Here is a 15,857-nt window from a genome sequence, read left to right on the forward strand (position 1 = left end):
ACCACCGACTTTAGTATCGTCTGCAAATTTACTCACCCACCCTTCTGCGCCTTCCTCTAGGTCATTGATAAAAATGACAAACAGCAACGGCCCCAGAACAGATCCTTGTGGTACTCCACTTGTGACTGAGCTCCATTCTGAACATTTCCCATCAACCACCACCCTCTGTCTTCTTTCAGCTAGCCAATTTCTGATCCACATCTCTAAATCACCCTCAATCCCCAGCCTCTGTATTTTCTGCAATAGCTTACCGTGGGGAACCTTATCAAACGTTTTGCTGAAATCCATATACGCCACATCAACTGCTCTACCCTCGTCTACCTGTTCAGTCACCTTCTCAAAGAACTCAATAAGGTTTGTGAGGCATGACCTACCCTTCACAAAGCCATGCTGACTATCCCTGATCATATTATTCCTATCTAGATGATTATAAATCTTGTCTCTTATAATCCCCTCCAAGAATTTACCCACTACAGACGTGAGGCTCACCGGTCTTTAGTTGCCGGGGTTGTCTCTGCTCCCCTTTTTGAACAAAGGGACCACATTTGCTATCCTCCAGTCCTCTGGCACTATTCCTGTAGCCAATGATGACATAAAAATCAAAGCCAAAGGTCCAGCAATCTCTTCCCTGGCCTCCCAGAGAATCCTAGGATAAATCCCATCAGGTCCCGGGGACTTATCTATTTTCAGCCTGTCCAGAGTTGCCAACACCTCTTCCCTACGTACCTCAATGCCATCTAATCTATTAGCCTGGGGCTCAGCATTCTCCTCCACAACATTATCTTTTTCCTGAGTGAATACTGACGAAAAATATTCATTTAGTATCTCGCCTATCTCTTCAGACTCCACACACAACTTCCCATCCCTGTCCTTGACTGGTCCTACTCTTTCCCTAGTCACTCGCTTATTCCTGACATACCTATAGAAAGCTCTTGGGTTTTCCTTGATCCTTCCTGCCAAGTACTTCTCATGTCCCCTCCTTGCTCGTCTTAGCTCTCTCTTTAGATCCTTCCTCGCTACCTTGTAACTATCCATCGCCCCAACTGAAACTTCACACCTCATCTTCACATAGGCCTCCTTCTTCCTCTTAACAAGAGATTCCACTTCTTTGGTAAACCATGGTTCCCTCGCTCGGCGCCTTCCTCCCTGCCTGACCGGTACATACTTATCAAGAACATGCAGTAGCTGATCCTTGAACAAGCTCCACTTATCCAGTGTGCCCAACACTTGCAGCCTACTTCTCCACCTTATCCCCCCCAAGTCACGTCTAATGGCAACATAATTGCCCTTCCCCCAGCTATAACTCTTGCCCTGCGGTGTATACTTATCCCTTTCCATCATTAACGTAAACGTCACCGAATTGTGGTCACTGTCCCCAAAGTGCTCTCCTACCTCCAAATCCAACACCTGGCCTGGTTCATTACCCAAAACCAAATCCAACGTGGCCTCGCCTCTTGTTGGCCTGTCAACATATTGTTTCAGGAAACCCTCCTGCACACACTGTACAAAAAACGACCCATCTAATGTACTCAAACTATATCTTTTCCAGTCAATATTTGGAAAGTTAACGTCTCCCATAATAACTACCCTGTTACTTTCGCTCTTATCCAGGATCATCCTCGCCATCCTTTCCTCTACATCCCTAGAACTATTTGGAGGGCTATAGAAGACTCCCAACAGTGTGACCTCTCCTTTCATGTTTCTAACCTCAGCCCATACTACCTCGGAAGATGAATCCCCATCTAGCATCCTCTCAGCCACCGTAATACTGCTCTTGACTAGCAGCGCCACACCTCCCCCTCTTTTGCCTCCTTCTCTGAGCTTACTAAAACACCTAAACCCCGGAACCTGCAACATCCATTCCTGTCCCTGCTCTATCCATGTCTCCGAAATGGCCACAACATCGAAGTCCCAGGTACCAACCCATGCTGCCAGTTCCCCTATCTTATTTCGTATACTCCTGGCATTGATGTAGACACACTTCAAACCACCTACCTGAACACTGGCCCCCTCCTGCGACGTCAAATCTGAGCTCCTGACCTCTATACTCTCATTCTCCCTTACCCTAAAACTACAATCCAGGTTCCCATGCCCCTGCTGCATTAGTTTAAACCCCCCCAAAGAGCACTAACAAATCTCCCCCCCAGGATATTTGTGCCCTCAGGTTCAGATGTAGACCATCCTGTCTGTAGAGGTCCCACCTTCCCCAGAAAGAGCCCCAGTTATCCAGAAATCTGAATCCCTCCCACCTGCACCATCCCTGTAGCCACGTGTTTAATTGCTCTCTCTCCCTATTCCTCATCTCACTATCACGTGGCACGGGCAACAACCCAGAGATAACAACTCTGTTTGTTCGAGTTCTGAGCTTCCATCCTACCTCCCTGAAAGCCTGCCTGACATCCTTATCCCCTTTCCTACCTATGTCGTTAGTGCCAATGTGGACCACGACTTGGGGCTGCTCCCCCTCCCCCTTAAGGACCCGGAAAACACGATCCGAGACATCACGTACCCTTGCACCTGGGAGGAAACATACCAAACGTGAGTCTCTCACGCTCCCACAAAATCTCCTATCTGTGCCCCTGACTATCGAGTCCCCAATTACTAATGCTCTGCTCCTCTCCCCCCTTCCCTTCTGAGCAACAGGGACAGACTCTGTGCCAGAGGCCCGTACTCCATGGCTTACCCCTGGTAAGTCGTCCCCCCCACAAGTATCCAAAGCGGTATACTTGTTTCTCAGGGGAACGACCGCAGGGGATCCCTGCACTGACTGCTTTTTCCCAGTCCCTCTTACAGTTACCCATCTATCTCCAATCTTTGGTGTAACTAATTCCCTGAAGCTGCTATCTATGACCCCCTCTGCCTCCCGAATGATCCGAAGTTCTTCCAACTCCAGCTCCAGTTCCCTAAATCGGTCCTGGAGGAGCTGGAGATGGCAGCACTTCCTGCAGGTAAAATCAGCAGGGACACTAACTGCATCCCTCACCTCAAACATCCTGCAGGAGGAACATTGCACTCCCTTCCCTGCCATCCCTCTAACTTTCTACCAAGATCTGGCTCACAACTAAATTAAAATGTTTTTATAAAAAAAAATAATAATAATAAAATATGGTACTTACCTCACACCAAAGAGTTTTATTATTAGGTTAGAGGAGGAGGGCGGGTGGGAGACACTACACGTGTAGTGTCTCGGATTTCCTCTCCACCAGAATTTATTGGTGAGGGTCTTCCCAGAAGTCCGCGGGTCGACTTCCTGTTCCCGCCTTAAACACTAAAATTTAAAAAGAAAAAAAACAAACAAACAGCAAAGAGGGACCGAAAACGGGACCAGGTAAGTGTTTTTAAAGGAGAGACTTATCTCCCAGAAATCACTTCCGCACTGCCCCCGCTGAAATGGACTAGCCTGCTCCGCTCCTGCTGAAATCGACTGGGCCTGCAAGGTAAGGAAGTTGTTAATCAGTACTTACCTCACCCAGGCAGCGACCTTTTAAACTGTCCCCTCTGCCTCGCAGCTCCCGCGCTTTTTCAAACTCCCGCGCTGTTTCTAAGGTCCCGGCTCTCTCTCTCTCCCGAACTAACAGCTGACCTGCAAGGTAAGGAAGTTGTTAATCAGTACTTACCTCACCCAGGCAGCGACCTTTTTTAGAGAATCTATTGTTCTCTGCTCTGCTCTACCTCTGTGTCTTATTGCACTGCACGTGGCGTGCTCTGCAGCCTTGGCTCCTCGGAGTGCCAGTTTAAAATTAGTACGGGTCCTTCCTTTGAATTTTTGCCACAAAAACCTTATGGGCCACAGTGAGGTGGGGTTCGGGGAGGCAATGGTAAGGGAAAAATGGACCGATGGAAGAAATGAAAGTACTTGGACAGGAATGAAAATGGGGTGAAGGTAGAGGGTTCACAGTCTGAAGTTGTTGAACTCAATATTAAGTCTGGAAGGCTGTAAAGTGCCTGATCGGAAGATGAGGTATTGTTTCTCCACTTCGCTTATCACCTGCAATGGCTTATCTTCCTATACCTTCACCGCAGTGTCTTGTGTCTCCTGAAACCAAATTGTTGTTGCTGTCGCTGTTTCTCATCTGCCTCTTGCTCTTCTGTACCATTGAAAGGCAGAGCATTAGTTTTCATATGTACGCACTACCTCAGCACCACCTCACTTGACCCCTGCATTGTTGCTACATTACCAGACTGCTTCCCTGACATCCAGCACTGGAGGAGAAGAAATTTCCTCCAATCAAACTTTGAGAAGACTGTAGCCATTGTGTTTGATTCCCGCTCTAAACCTCACTCCCTAGCTATCGTCTCCATCCAGTTCGCCACGAAGTCAGCCTGATCACAACATCGCTGTCACATTTGCTCCCAAGGTGAGTTCCCGACCTCATTTGTGTGCCATCACTCAGACCACTTCTTTCCACCTCTGTAACATTTCCCAAATTCACCCCGTCTCAGTTTATCTGCTGCTGAAACCCTCATCCATGCCATTGTTACCTCAACACTCCATTATTCCAATGCATTTCTGGCTACCTTTCCACATTCTACCATCTGTAAACTTGTGGTCAGTGTTCTGGGCCAGGGCTTAGAAACTCCAAAGTGTATTATGAAGTTCACCTGACCTACAAGCTTTATGTTGAATTTGGCTAAGATGAGCACAAGAGCCTTCACTTCAGGAATGATTCATCAGTCTTCCTAGGCACTTGAATCAAAACAAGCTTTATTCTAAGAACTTAGTTAACATATGTATATAAAAATACAGCAAGAAGGTTTATCAATTACAAACATAAACAGCCGACACAGCTAGAGGAATCTGCGTATAACACTTAATGAATTCCCCCTTAACTGTTCCAATTCAAAAACAAAATCCAATAAATCAAAAAACCCTTTTCAAGGGCGTGGCCCAGCACACTTTGTTCTCACTTGAATGAGACTGGCTTTCACTGAGATTCTCATCCCAGGTTTAAACTCCTTCCGGAAAGCAAACTATATCTTTTAAGTTACCAAAGCAGGTAGCTATAATCAATGGTAATTTTACTGGAACAACTCTTTGAAATGAAAAGATAGAAAGACAGGAAAAAACACTTCCCTCTGCCTCAGAGTCCACAGCAGTCAAACTGAAAATGTAACTGCATACCCTCACAGCCACAGGTCAGCCCCACCCACAAAGTGACATCGCTGAAGCCATGTGATAAGACAAAAACTTTCTTAAAGACACACTCCCAGAACATTAATAAACTCTGTTGACTGTGTCTTAAATTGCAGCAAGTCCTGTTTCCCTGTCACCCTTGTGCTCGCTGTCTCACATTTGCCCCCTGTCAAGCAACGCCTTAAGCTTAAAATTCTCACACTTGTTTACTTATCCCTCAATGGCCATTTCCCTCCCCATTCCTGTAAACTTTCCACAATCCTCTGAGATATCTGTGTTTATTTAATTCTGGCCGCGAATGTATTCTCAATTATAACTGTTCCACCTTGCCTTCAGCTCTTGAGTATCCTCCCTACCCCCCTCTTCCTCTCCATCTCACATTCAGTCTTTAAGACGTTTCTTAAATCCTACCTCTTCGATCAAGGTATTTGGTTATCTGGTGCATTATCTTCCTCTGTCATATAATTTTCCTGAGAAGTACCTTGGGACGTTTCATTATGTTAAGGGTGCTATATGAATATAAGGTGTGGTTGTTGGTGGAATTATTATTGTCATCCTGAAATCCTTATTGGATTTAGTAGCCTCCACCTTACATTCAAAACCTCTAGCTTCAGATTCCCGAATTTTCTCTCCGGGCCCTGCTGTATGCATTATCAAAGGAATCATGAAGGGGATATATTCTGTGGAATTGTCAGTGACCAACTCTATTCCTAAACCTATGATGGAGGCAAAGTCATTGATTAAGATGGTCTGGGGACGCTTCCACAAGGAATTCCTGCAATGGTACCTTCAGCTGTAGTAACTGGCTTCCAACAGCCATATTATCTTGCTTTGCACCAAGTACTGGTTGCTTCCTCATTAACCCCCATAGTGTCTACCATTTTACTAGAACTTATTGATGCATGCTCATATGCTTTGAGGTCAAGGGAATTTATTCTAATTTTTGCTTGATGAGATACCAGAGAGAGGTACGTGTGCCAGAATGAGTCAGTACCTCGAGGAGAGGATGGAGAAACCTGAGGCTAAACACTGCCACACTACTTTCACCGCTATGGGAGGAGAGAAGAATTGGAGTAATTACACGCAATTCTGTTGCGTTCAAATGACTTGTATAATGATCTTGCACGGCAGTAGTTTCAGTGTGGATTTCCAAACTTTTCTTACTTATGAGTAATTGCGCCAATTTGAAAAGAAACACTGGAGCAAAGGAATTGGCCAAGTAACCTCTGAACTTGCTGACAATTTTGGCGATAATCACCAAAGAAACCTTAATGTTGGTGGCAGCATGGGATTTGATGTCCAGCATACTCTCCAAGACAGAGCAGGGGATTGAAACAATTCGTGACTCTGTCATATGAGAGTACCTTTAAGAAATGGATGTTTATAAATGGGTGTGTGTATAAGTATCTGTAGTGAGAGTACCTTTAAGAAATGGGTGTTTATTACTGCAGTGATGTCAGAGAGTGGGTGGAGCTGGGCTGTCTGTCAGCTTTTTACTTTTGTTTTAGGCTATTTGCTGCAGGGTGTGTTTTAGTCTCGTTTTCAGTGTTGGAGCTGAAGCCAGACAGAGCAGGTGTACTGTTGATCTCTCTGCCATGAAAAGACTATCTCATGACCATTTGGTGAATTCAGAATTATAAATGTTCTCAGTAGTGAATGTAAACCTAATATGCTTCTGTTAAAAGGTGTTTCTTTTGTCTTCTGGATGTTGTTTGGGATGTTATTAAGGATGACTTAGTGTTGTATTCTTTGGGGGTTGTATTTGAATTGATGGTTGCTAAGATGTTCACTTTAAAAAGGTTAATGAGTTCATAGAATAAACATTGTTTTGCTTTAAAAAATACTTTTCCATTTCTGCTGTACCACACCTGGATGTAGAGTGGGCCGTGTGCTCCCCATACCACAATCTATTAAAAGTTGTGGGTCAGGTGAACTCCATGATACACTTTGGTGTTCTCTAAACCCTGGCCCATAACAACTCCCTGCAGTACGGAAGCTGATGCGGAAGTCAACATTGAGCTGCAAACGAAGCAAAGTTTCAGTTTAACTTGAGGCCTTGACTTCACTTATTGAATTTTTTCACCACACTTCAGCACAGGCTTATCAGTCCCTGGCCAAGCTGCGGCACATTAATGGCCAGCATATGGTTTTCTTCAGGCTAAGAACCCAAAGGGATCTGCTGGATGTTGCTTCTGGTTTTAATTAGATTTCCTCTGCAGATGAGAGAGGAAATAAAGACTTCTCCTGCCTTGAGGAGTCCTTCTGTTGAAAGGAGGCATGGCTCCAATCAGATTGACATACGCCGACTCGTGAGACTAGGGGAAGCCGGCCAGAGCTTCAGAAGGCTGGAAGCTAAAAAAGAAAGTAGCCCTGAATGTAGGCCTGCATTTAGAATGAAATTAGGCTTGTTTAAACATTGCAACAGTCGCAGAGGGGATGATTTCCAGGATTCCTGCAAAAGGTTTACACTTTTCCTTCCACCTTTCAGAAGAAATGGCATCAATTGTGAATTTGTATTCATAGAATCATTGAATGCCGACAGTGCAGAAGGAGACCATTCGGCCCATCGAGTCTGCACCGACCCTCGAAAAGAGCACCCTATCCAGCAGCCACCCCTCTCCAACCACCCACCCCCAGCCCCGTAACCCCACCTAACCTGCGCAACGTTGGACACTAAGGGGCAATTTAACATGGCACATCTATGAACTGTAGGACGAAACCGGAGCACCCGGAGGAAACCCAAGTATTGATATGTTTGAAAGTCTAATTCTTAAATTGCGTATGATTATTTATTTTTAACACTGCAGGATTAATTATTTTGCCTGGACACTGCCAGTTCAGGGCATCACTCTGCTCATCCTCAGTAACAGTTGGGAGTCCTGTTGCATCTGCATTCGAAGGTTAGAGGTTCTAAGGTCAGGCCAGAATTTGAGCATATCCTATGAGGTGACACTACTGAAGGAGGTGCTGCATTATCTGATGTGCCAGCCTGCAAATAGCACTTCCTCACTGAATTTCCTCAAGCTTTCACTGGCCAAACTTCTTTTGACGTGTGACGGGAATCCTTTTTTGCCACCATGAAAGGAGTCTTTGTTGCATTTTGGACCAAATTACAATGACGCAGGGACAAATAAAAACAAAGTCTCAGGTCCATTCTTGTATTTGAAAAAATTCCTTACTATGGAATATTATGTTTGCATTCCGTCGCAACCGGTCCAAAGCAGACGCCATTTCCCTGGCCCGACACTCATCCCTAGAGCATCGCGACAACACGGACTCCTACATCAGATTCCTATTTATTGACGACACTCCGCCTTTAACACCATAATCCCAGCCAAGCTCATATCAAAGCTCCAAAACCTAGGACTTGGCTCCCCACTCTGCAACTGGATCCTTGATTTTCTGACCAACAGACCACAATCAGTCAGAATAAACAACAACACCTCCTCCACAATAGTCCTCAATACTGGGGCCCCGCAAGGCTGCGTACTTAGCCCCCTACTCTACTCCCTGTACACAAACGACTGAGTGGCAAAATTTGGTTCCAACTCCATCTACAGGTTTGCTGATGATACAACCATAGTGGGCCGGATCTCGAATCATAATGTGTCAGAATACAGGCGGGAGATAGAGAACCTAGCGGAGCGATGCAGCGACAACAATCTCTCCCTCAATGCCAGCAAAACAAAAGAGCTGGGGTGGGATTCTCCGATATTGGCGCGATGTCCGCCGACCGGCGCCAAAAACGGCGCGAATCAGTCCGGCATCGCGCCGCCCCAAAGGTGCGGAAGACTCTACATCTTGAGGGGCCGAGCCCTCACCTTGAGGGGCTAGGCCCACGCCAGACTGACTTCCGCCCCGCCAGCTGGCGGGAAAGGCCTTTGGTGCCCCGTCAGCTGGCACGGAAATGGCTCGGTCCAGGATCACAAGAAACTTTCAGAGTCGTGAACACCGCCCAGTCCATCACACGAACCTGCCTCCCATCCATTGACTCCATCTACACCTCCCGCTGCCTGGGGAAAGCGGGCAGTATAATCAAAGACCCCTCCCACCCGGCTTACTCACTCTTCCAACTTCTTCCATCGGGCAGGAGATACAGAAGTCTGAGAACACGCACGAACAGACTCAAAAACAGCTTCTTCCCCACTGTCACCAGACTCCTAAATGACCCTCTTATGGACTGACCTCATTAACACTACACCCTGTATGCTTCACCCGATGCCGGTGTTTATATAGTTACATTGTGTACTTTGTGTTGCCCTATTCTGTATTTTCTTTGACTCCCTTTTCTTCCCATGTACTTAATGACCTGTTGAGCTGCTCGCAGAAAAATACTTTTCACTGTACCTCGGTATACGTGACAATAAACAAATCCAAACCAATCCAAGCAGCATAAATCTTATCAGAATTAAATATGCGCATCAGCAATCGGCTTTAATTAGCTCTGGGCCATAAGAACATTGCCTTTGTCTTTCATTTCCCCATCACCTGGTTTTCATCAGGAGGAGATGGTTTTGAAGAATTCTGGGCGGGATTCTCCGACCCCCCCCACTGGGTCGGAGAATCGCCGGGGGCTGGCGGGAATCCCGCCCCCGCCGGTTGCCGAATTCCCCGGCACCGGATATTCGGGTGGGGTGGGAATCGCGCCGCGCCAGTTGGCGGCCCCCCCCCCCCCCCGGCGATTCTCCGGCCCAGATGGGCCAAAGTCCCGCTGCTGGAATGCCTGTCCCACCGGCGAAAAACAAACCACCTATCTTACCGGCGGGACAAGGCAGCGCGGGCAGGCTCCGGGGTCCTGGGGGGGGGGGGGGGATCTGGCCCCAGGGGGTGCCCCCACGGTGGCCTGGCCCAGGAACGGGGCCCACCGTTCCGCGGGCGGGCCTGTGCCATGGGGGCACTCTTTTCCTTCCGCCTTCGCCATGGTCTCCACTATGGCGGAGGCGGAAGAGACCCCCTTCACTGCGCATGCGTGGGGATGTCGTGAGCGGCCGCTGACGCTCCCGTGCATGCGCCGCTCGGCAAAGTCAGTTTCGTGCCAGCTGGCGGGGCACCAAAGGCCTTTGCCGCCAGCTGGTGGGCGGCGCGATGCCAGACTGATTTGCGCCGTTTTTGGCGCCGGTCGGCAGACATCGCGCCGATTGCGAGAATCCCGCCCCCTATCTTCCAGCCTACTTCTCCATGTGTTTTCCTTCTGTGGAAGGTTTCCACAGCTAGCAGTTGTCTTGCGCTGCCTCAAACAAATGTTCACAGTTTCATAGAATCCCCACATTGCAGAAGGAGGCCATTTGGCCCATCGAGTCTACACTGACCCTCCAAAAGACTACCCTATCAAGGTCAAATGCCCCGCCCTATTCCTGCAACCCCACCCTAAGGGGCAATTTAGCATGGCCAATCCTGCACATCTTTGAACTGTGGGTGGAAAACAGAGCACCCGCAGGAAATCCACGCAGACACGGTGAGAATGTGCAAACTCCACACTGACAGTCACCCGAGGTCAGAATCGAACCTGGGTCCCTGGCGCTGTGGGGCAGCAGTGCTAACCACTGTGCCGCTGCGCCTCCCACTTTGCAATAATAAAAACAAAAACAATTTATATTGATCGAGAGCCTTTACCATAATGAAACATCCGAAAGAGCTTCACAGGAGCGTTACATAGCAGAATATGACACTGAACCCTGTAATGTGATTGGAGACCGGGGCGAAATTCTCCGGAAACGGCGCGATGTCCGCCGACTGGCGCCCAAAACGGCGCCAATCAGACGGGCATCGCGCCGCCCCAAAGGTGCGGAATGCTCCGCATCTTTGGGGGCCGAGCCCCAACATTGAAGGGCTAGGCTGACGCCGGAGGAATTTCCGCCACCCCTTCTGGCGGAAACGGCCTTTGTTGCCCCGCCAGCTGGCGCGGAAATGACATCTCTGGGTGGTGCATGCGCGGGAGCGTTAGCGACCGCTGACAGTTTCCCACGCATGCGCAGTGGAGGGAGTCTCTTCCACCTCCGCCATGGTGGAGACCGTGGTGGAGGCGGAAGGGAAAGAGAGCCCCCACGGCACAGGCCCGCCCACGGATCGGTGTGCCCCGATCGTGGGCCAGGCCACCGTGGGGGAACCCCGCGGGGTCAGATCACCCCGCGCCCCTCCAGGACCCCAGAGCCCGCCCACGCCGCCTTGTCCCGCCGGTAAGGTAGGTGATTTAATTTACGCCGGCGGGACAGGTAATTTATCGGCGGGACTTCGGCCCATCCGGGCCGGAGAATCGAGCGGGGGGGGGCCCGCCAACCGGCGCGGCGCGATTCCCACCCCCGCCGAATATCTGGTGCCGGAGACTTCGGCAACCGGCGGGGGCGGGATTCACGCCAGCCCCCGGCGATTCTCCGACCCGGCGGGGGGTCGAAGAATGTCGCCCCAGATGGCCAGGGGCTTGGTCAAAGGTGTTGGTTTGAAGAAGTCTCTTGAAGGAGGAAAGCGAGATAGAGAGCTAGAAAGCTAAGGAAGGAATTCCAGAGTTTGGGCATTGACAACCGCCGGCGTGGCCACCAAGAGTGGAGCAATTATGGTCGGCAATGAGAGGAGTGCAGATATCTCGGATGTTTGCGGGGGATCACCTTAAATCTGTGCCCTCAGCTGCTTGGCTGTAGAGATGCAATAGCCAAGCCTGAATCTGGCCACACTAGTGATTGATATACCTGTCCTTTGGGAAGCACATTGAGTAGGAGTGGATAGTCATACCAAAGGGGCACTGAGGTCCCTTACTGTGCTCCAACCACTCTCAAGTAGCACAGCACAATCTCAGACAGCCAACCTGAGAACTTGCTGAGCTGTCGGGCTTAGAGATGGTGGGCTGAATTCGCCAACACTATTGGTGGGGTTAGTGCCAGTCATGGCAAGAGAATTGGAAAGACGGGGCTTAACACCTCCCACCTCGGCCACTGGCTGCCCTTTCCCGGAAAACCCGGAATTTGAGTCACTTGAAAGTAAATTTGGTTGTTTCTTTTCAGAATAAGCTGCGGGATTCTCCGTCGACGGGATCCTCCGCTTTGCCAGCAGTGCACCCACGCCCGCGGCTTTCCCGGTGGCGTGGGGTGGATGCAATGGGAGACCCCGTTGTCCGGGTGCGTGAACCGAGACTCCCGCTGCCAGCGGGGGCGCGTCACGCCGGAAAACGGGGCTGGCGGGACGGATAATCCTGTCCGTGCTGTGGGAGAAATTTGAGGTACGCCATGACAGAAAATGTCTCCTGCAATGAGGAGTGGGTGACTTTGAGCCTTTGATTCCCAAAGCTCTCCATCGCTGACATTTTCCTCATGTCTGTTGTGGACCGATTCATATGATAATTATTGCTGTGATTTCAGCATCGTACCATGCCATTATCAAGATTGTAAATGGTGAACTGGCTGGCCCTTGGCCTTTCACACCCAGCAATGCCGATGGGAATTGGGCCATGTTTGCAGTAATGCCAGATGGAGAGAAAGACGGGGCTTTCCTGCTGAAGCACCACTGCAAAGGTAAAAAATCCAGCCTGGTGCCTGAAGCACTTAAAGTCAACCTTAAGGAAGCAGCACCGAAGAACTTCCGTAAAGGCGGGGGAGTGTCATTATTTCCCTTTATTCCAATTTATTCCCCATATCACATTGCAGTACGGATGTACACCTACAGGCATTAATTATCAGCTCAGATTGAAAAGGCAGCGGCTCTTTTCTCTAGAAAACGGATAGCAGAGGGGTGACCTAAATGAAATAGAGTAGATGTAAAGAAGGTGTTTCCTCTTCTGGGAGAGATCAGGGGCCATAAATCTAAATTAGCTACTGATTAATCCAACATGGGATTCAGGCAAAGCTCCTTGACTCAGAGAGTGGGTACAATGTGGAAACGACTACCACATGCGAACAGCGGGGGAAGCTTGATAAGTGCCTGAGAGAGCAAAATAGTAGAACGATATGTCAGTGGGGAGAGATGAAGTAAGGTGGGGGGGGGGGGGGGGGGGGGTCCAATGGAGCATAAATACTGACATGGACCAGATGGGTTAAATACCCAGCAACATGATTGAATAGTAACCTTTTGATTGGTGATGTTCGATACGCAAGATTCAAAGGAGTGCTGACAATTTCAAGGTGGTTTGATGTCCTGGATGATCTGGCAAGATAGTGATGTCCCTTCACCAGCTCTCCCATGGTTACGCCACTGATAAATTATCCATGGCCTATGATTCTGCTGCTGGGTCAAGGGATCTACATTTAGTGATTATGGTGCATCCGTTTATTTCATTCCTGGTTTGTCCTCATGAACGCCTTGGACAGAATTTTCTGATCATCCCTGCCAGTGGCACATTCCGGTCCCGCCGTGTCGCGGCCATCTTGTGTTGCTCCTCTGGTGCGCCGTGGGAACACACTGCTGTGGGTCACCGCCAGCGGGACTGGAAGATCCAGCCAGAAAAAAACAAATATAAAGGTGACTTTGGCATGATTTTCATTTTCCATTATGCAGAATCAGTCCAGTCACTGACACATGAGTATGCAAAACATACAATTTGCAGTGTTATTTTTGTTTCATGGTCAATGCCACGGGTAGTTGGCTGGTCACGCTATGAGATTTAATTTACTCCATCTCCTTAATCTTCCACTCGCTGCTCAGAGGCTTCATGAAGATAGTGGGGAAAATAAACAAAATTGCAATCAACACAGCAAAATCAAATATGGAGCGGACAATAAGCAAACTGTAAATTATTCATCTACACTTCGCTTGTGCATGCTCCAATAAAACTGTGAAGCAAATAAGTCTAATGAGATGAAACTACTCTGATACAAATACTGGCACCTTTTAATTGAGGACAGGGGATAGTTTTATCCCTAATGCAGTTAGCCATCTAGTAAATCTTGCTTCCATTTAAACAACCTTTCCAATCTCCTTCAATCAAGTCTGCTGTGCACTCTGCTCAGACATTGTTTAATTTAGTTGCTGTACTTGGTGACAGACGAGCAAAATGTATTAACAGCTAGCCGTGGGTCAGGCGGACACTCACACTTCATGGAGTAAGACAAAAAAGACAAAGAAAGACTTTAATTTATAGAGAGTGCCTTTCATGACCTCGGGGAGTTGGACTTGGTGTGCAAGAGTAAGGAATTACTTCTCAATTGTATCAGGTTTTGGTGAGAGCACCTAGAGAGCATGGTGCTGTTTTATTCTCCGTATTTAAGGAGTGGTTCAATTGCAATGTGTGTCTGCCCAGGAAATCTGCATTTGGTGGGGCTGCTTCAAAAACCCTTGGAGTGAGTGCCCTTTGATCATGAAAGTTTCTGTAATAGCCCTCACGAGGGAGGTCCACGGGGATGCCGTGATTGATCTCCCCCGAGACCCGTGGAGTACGAGCTTCCCCGCTACTGGGCGGAGGTTTGCCCAACTGGGGCTCATAAGAACTTAGTATAAAGGCAGGCCCAGACAGGGACCATCATGTCGGTCGTCCCAATGGGGACTGTGCTCTGTAAATATATTCGCTGCTTGGGCAGATTTTCTGTAAATAAATTGGCATTCACCTTCCGCTCAGCTTTCTGGGTCTTAGATTCCCTACAATTCAGAAGAAGGCCATTCGGCCCATTGATCTGCACCGACCCTCTGAAAGAGCACTTTACCTGGGCTCACTCCCCTACCCTATTCCGCAGCATAGTTTTTCGCACCGATGATCGGGCACGCATGTGCAGTACGGCCAAACTTTTTTTATCTGTTCCTGGCCATTTTGAAGGCCGCTCGCAGCCGGCGTTATTAAAAGCCGGCTGCTGTGGCTGTTGCGCGCGGATTTGCGCGGTCGGGAGCGCCATGACAGGGGGCTCCGCGGCCCTCCTGACACCCGCCCGCGACCCACCCGCAGGTCGCACGCCCGAGTTTGACAATGCCTGGTCTACATCGTATCCTGAGAGTGTGTCCTTGATTATAGATACTCCAACCAGGGAAAACATCCTCTCTGCATCTATTCTGTCCAGCCCTGTTAGAATGTTATACATTTCATTCTGATCTCCTCTCAACCTTCTAAACTCTCGTGAATACAGGCCCAGTCGAACCAATCTCTCCTCATAGGACAGTCCCTCCAGCCCCAGTGGCAACCGAGCAAACCTTCGCTGCGTTCCCCCTATGGCAAGTATATCCTTTCTTAGGTACGGAAACCAAACTGTACACAATATTCCAGTTGTGGTCACACCAAGACCCTGTATAACTGCAGTAAGACATCCCTACTTGTGAACTGGGAATGGTTTAGCACACTAGGCTAAATAGCTGGCTTTTAAAGCAGACCAAGGCAGGCCAGCAGCACAGTTCAATTCCCGTACCAGGCTCCCCGAACAGGCGCTAGAATGTATCGACTAGGGGCTTTTCACAGTAACTTAATTTGAAGCCTACTTGTGACAATGAGCGATTTTCATTTTAATTTCAACTCAAATCCTCTTGCAATGAAGGCCAACATACCATTTGCCTCCCCAATTGATTGCTGCACCCTCCTCTCCAGTTTCATTGGCTGATGTACAAGGACACACGGATCCCTTTGTATACCCACACTTCCCAATGTATCACCATTTAGATAACACTCTTTCTTTCTGTTTTTCACACCAAAGTGTATAACTTGACATTTAGCCACGTTGTACTGCATCTGCCCACTTACACAACTTGTCTGGATCACCTTGAAGCCTCCTTGCATCCACCTCGCAACTCACAATTCTGCCCAGTTTTGTGTCATCAGCAA

This window comes from Scyliorhinus torazame, chromosome 10 (assembly GCF_047496885.1).
Source record: "Scyliorhinus torazame isolate Kashiwa2021f chromosome 10, sScyTor2.1, whole genome shotgun sequence".
NCBI classification, from domain to species: domain Eukaryota; kingdom Metazoa; phylum Chordata; class Chondrichthyes; order Carcharhiniformes; family Scyliorhinidae; genus Scyliorhinus; species Scyliorhinus torazame.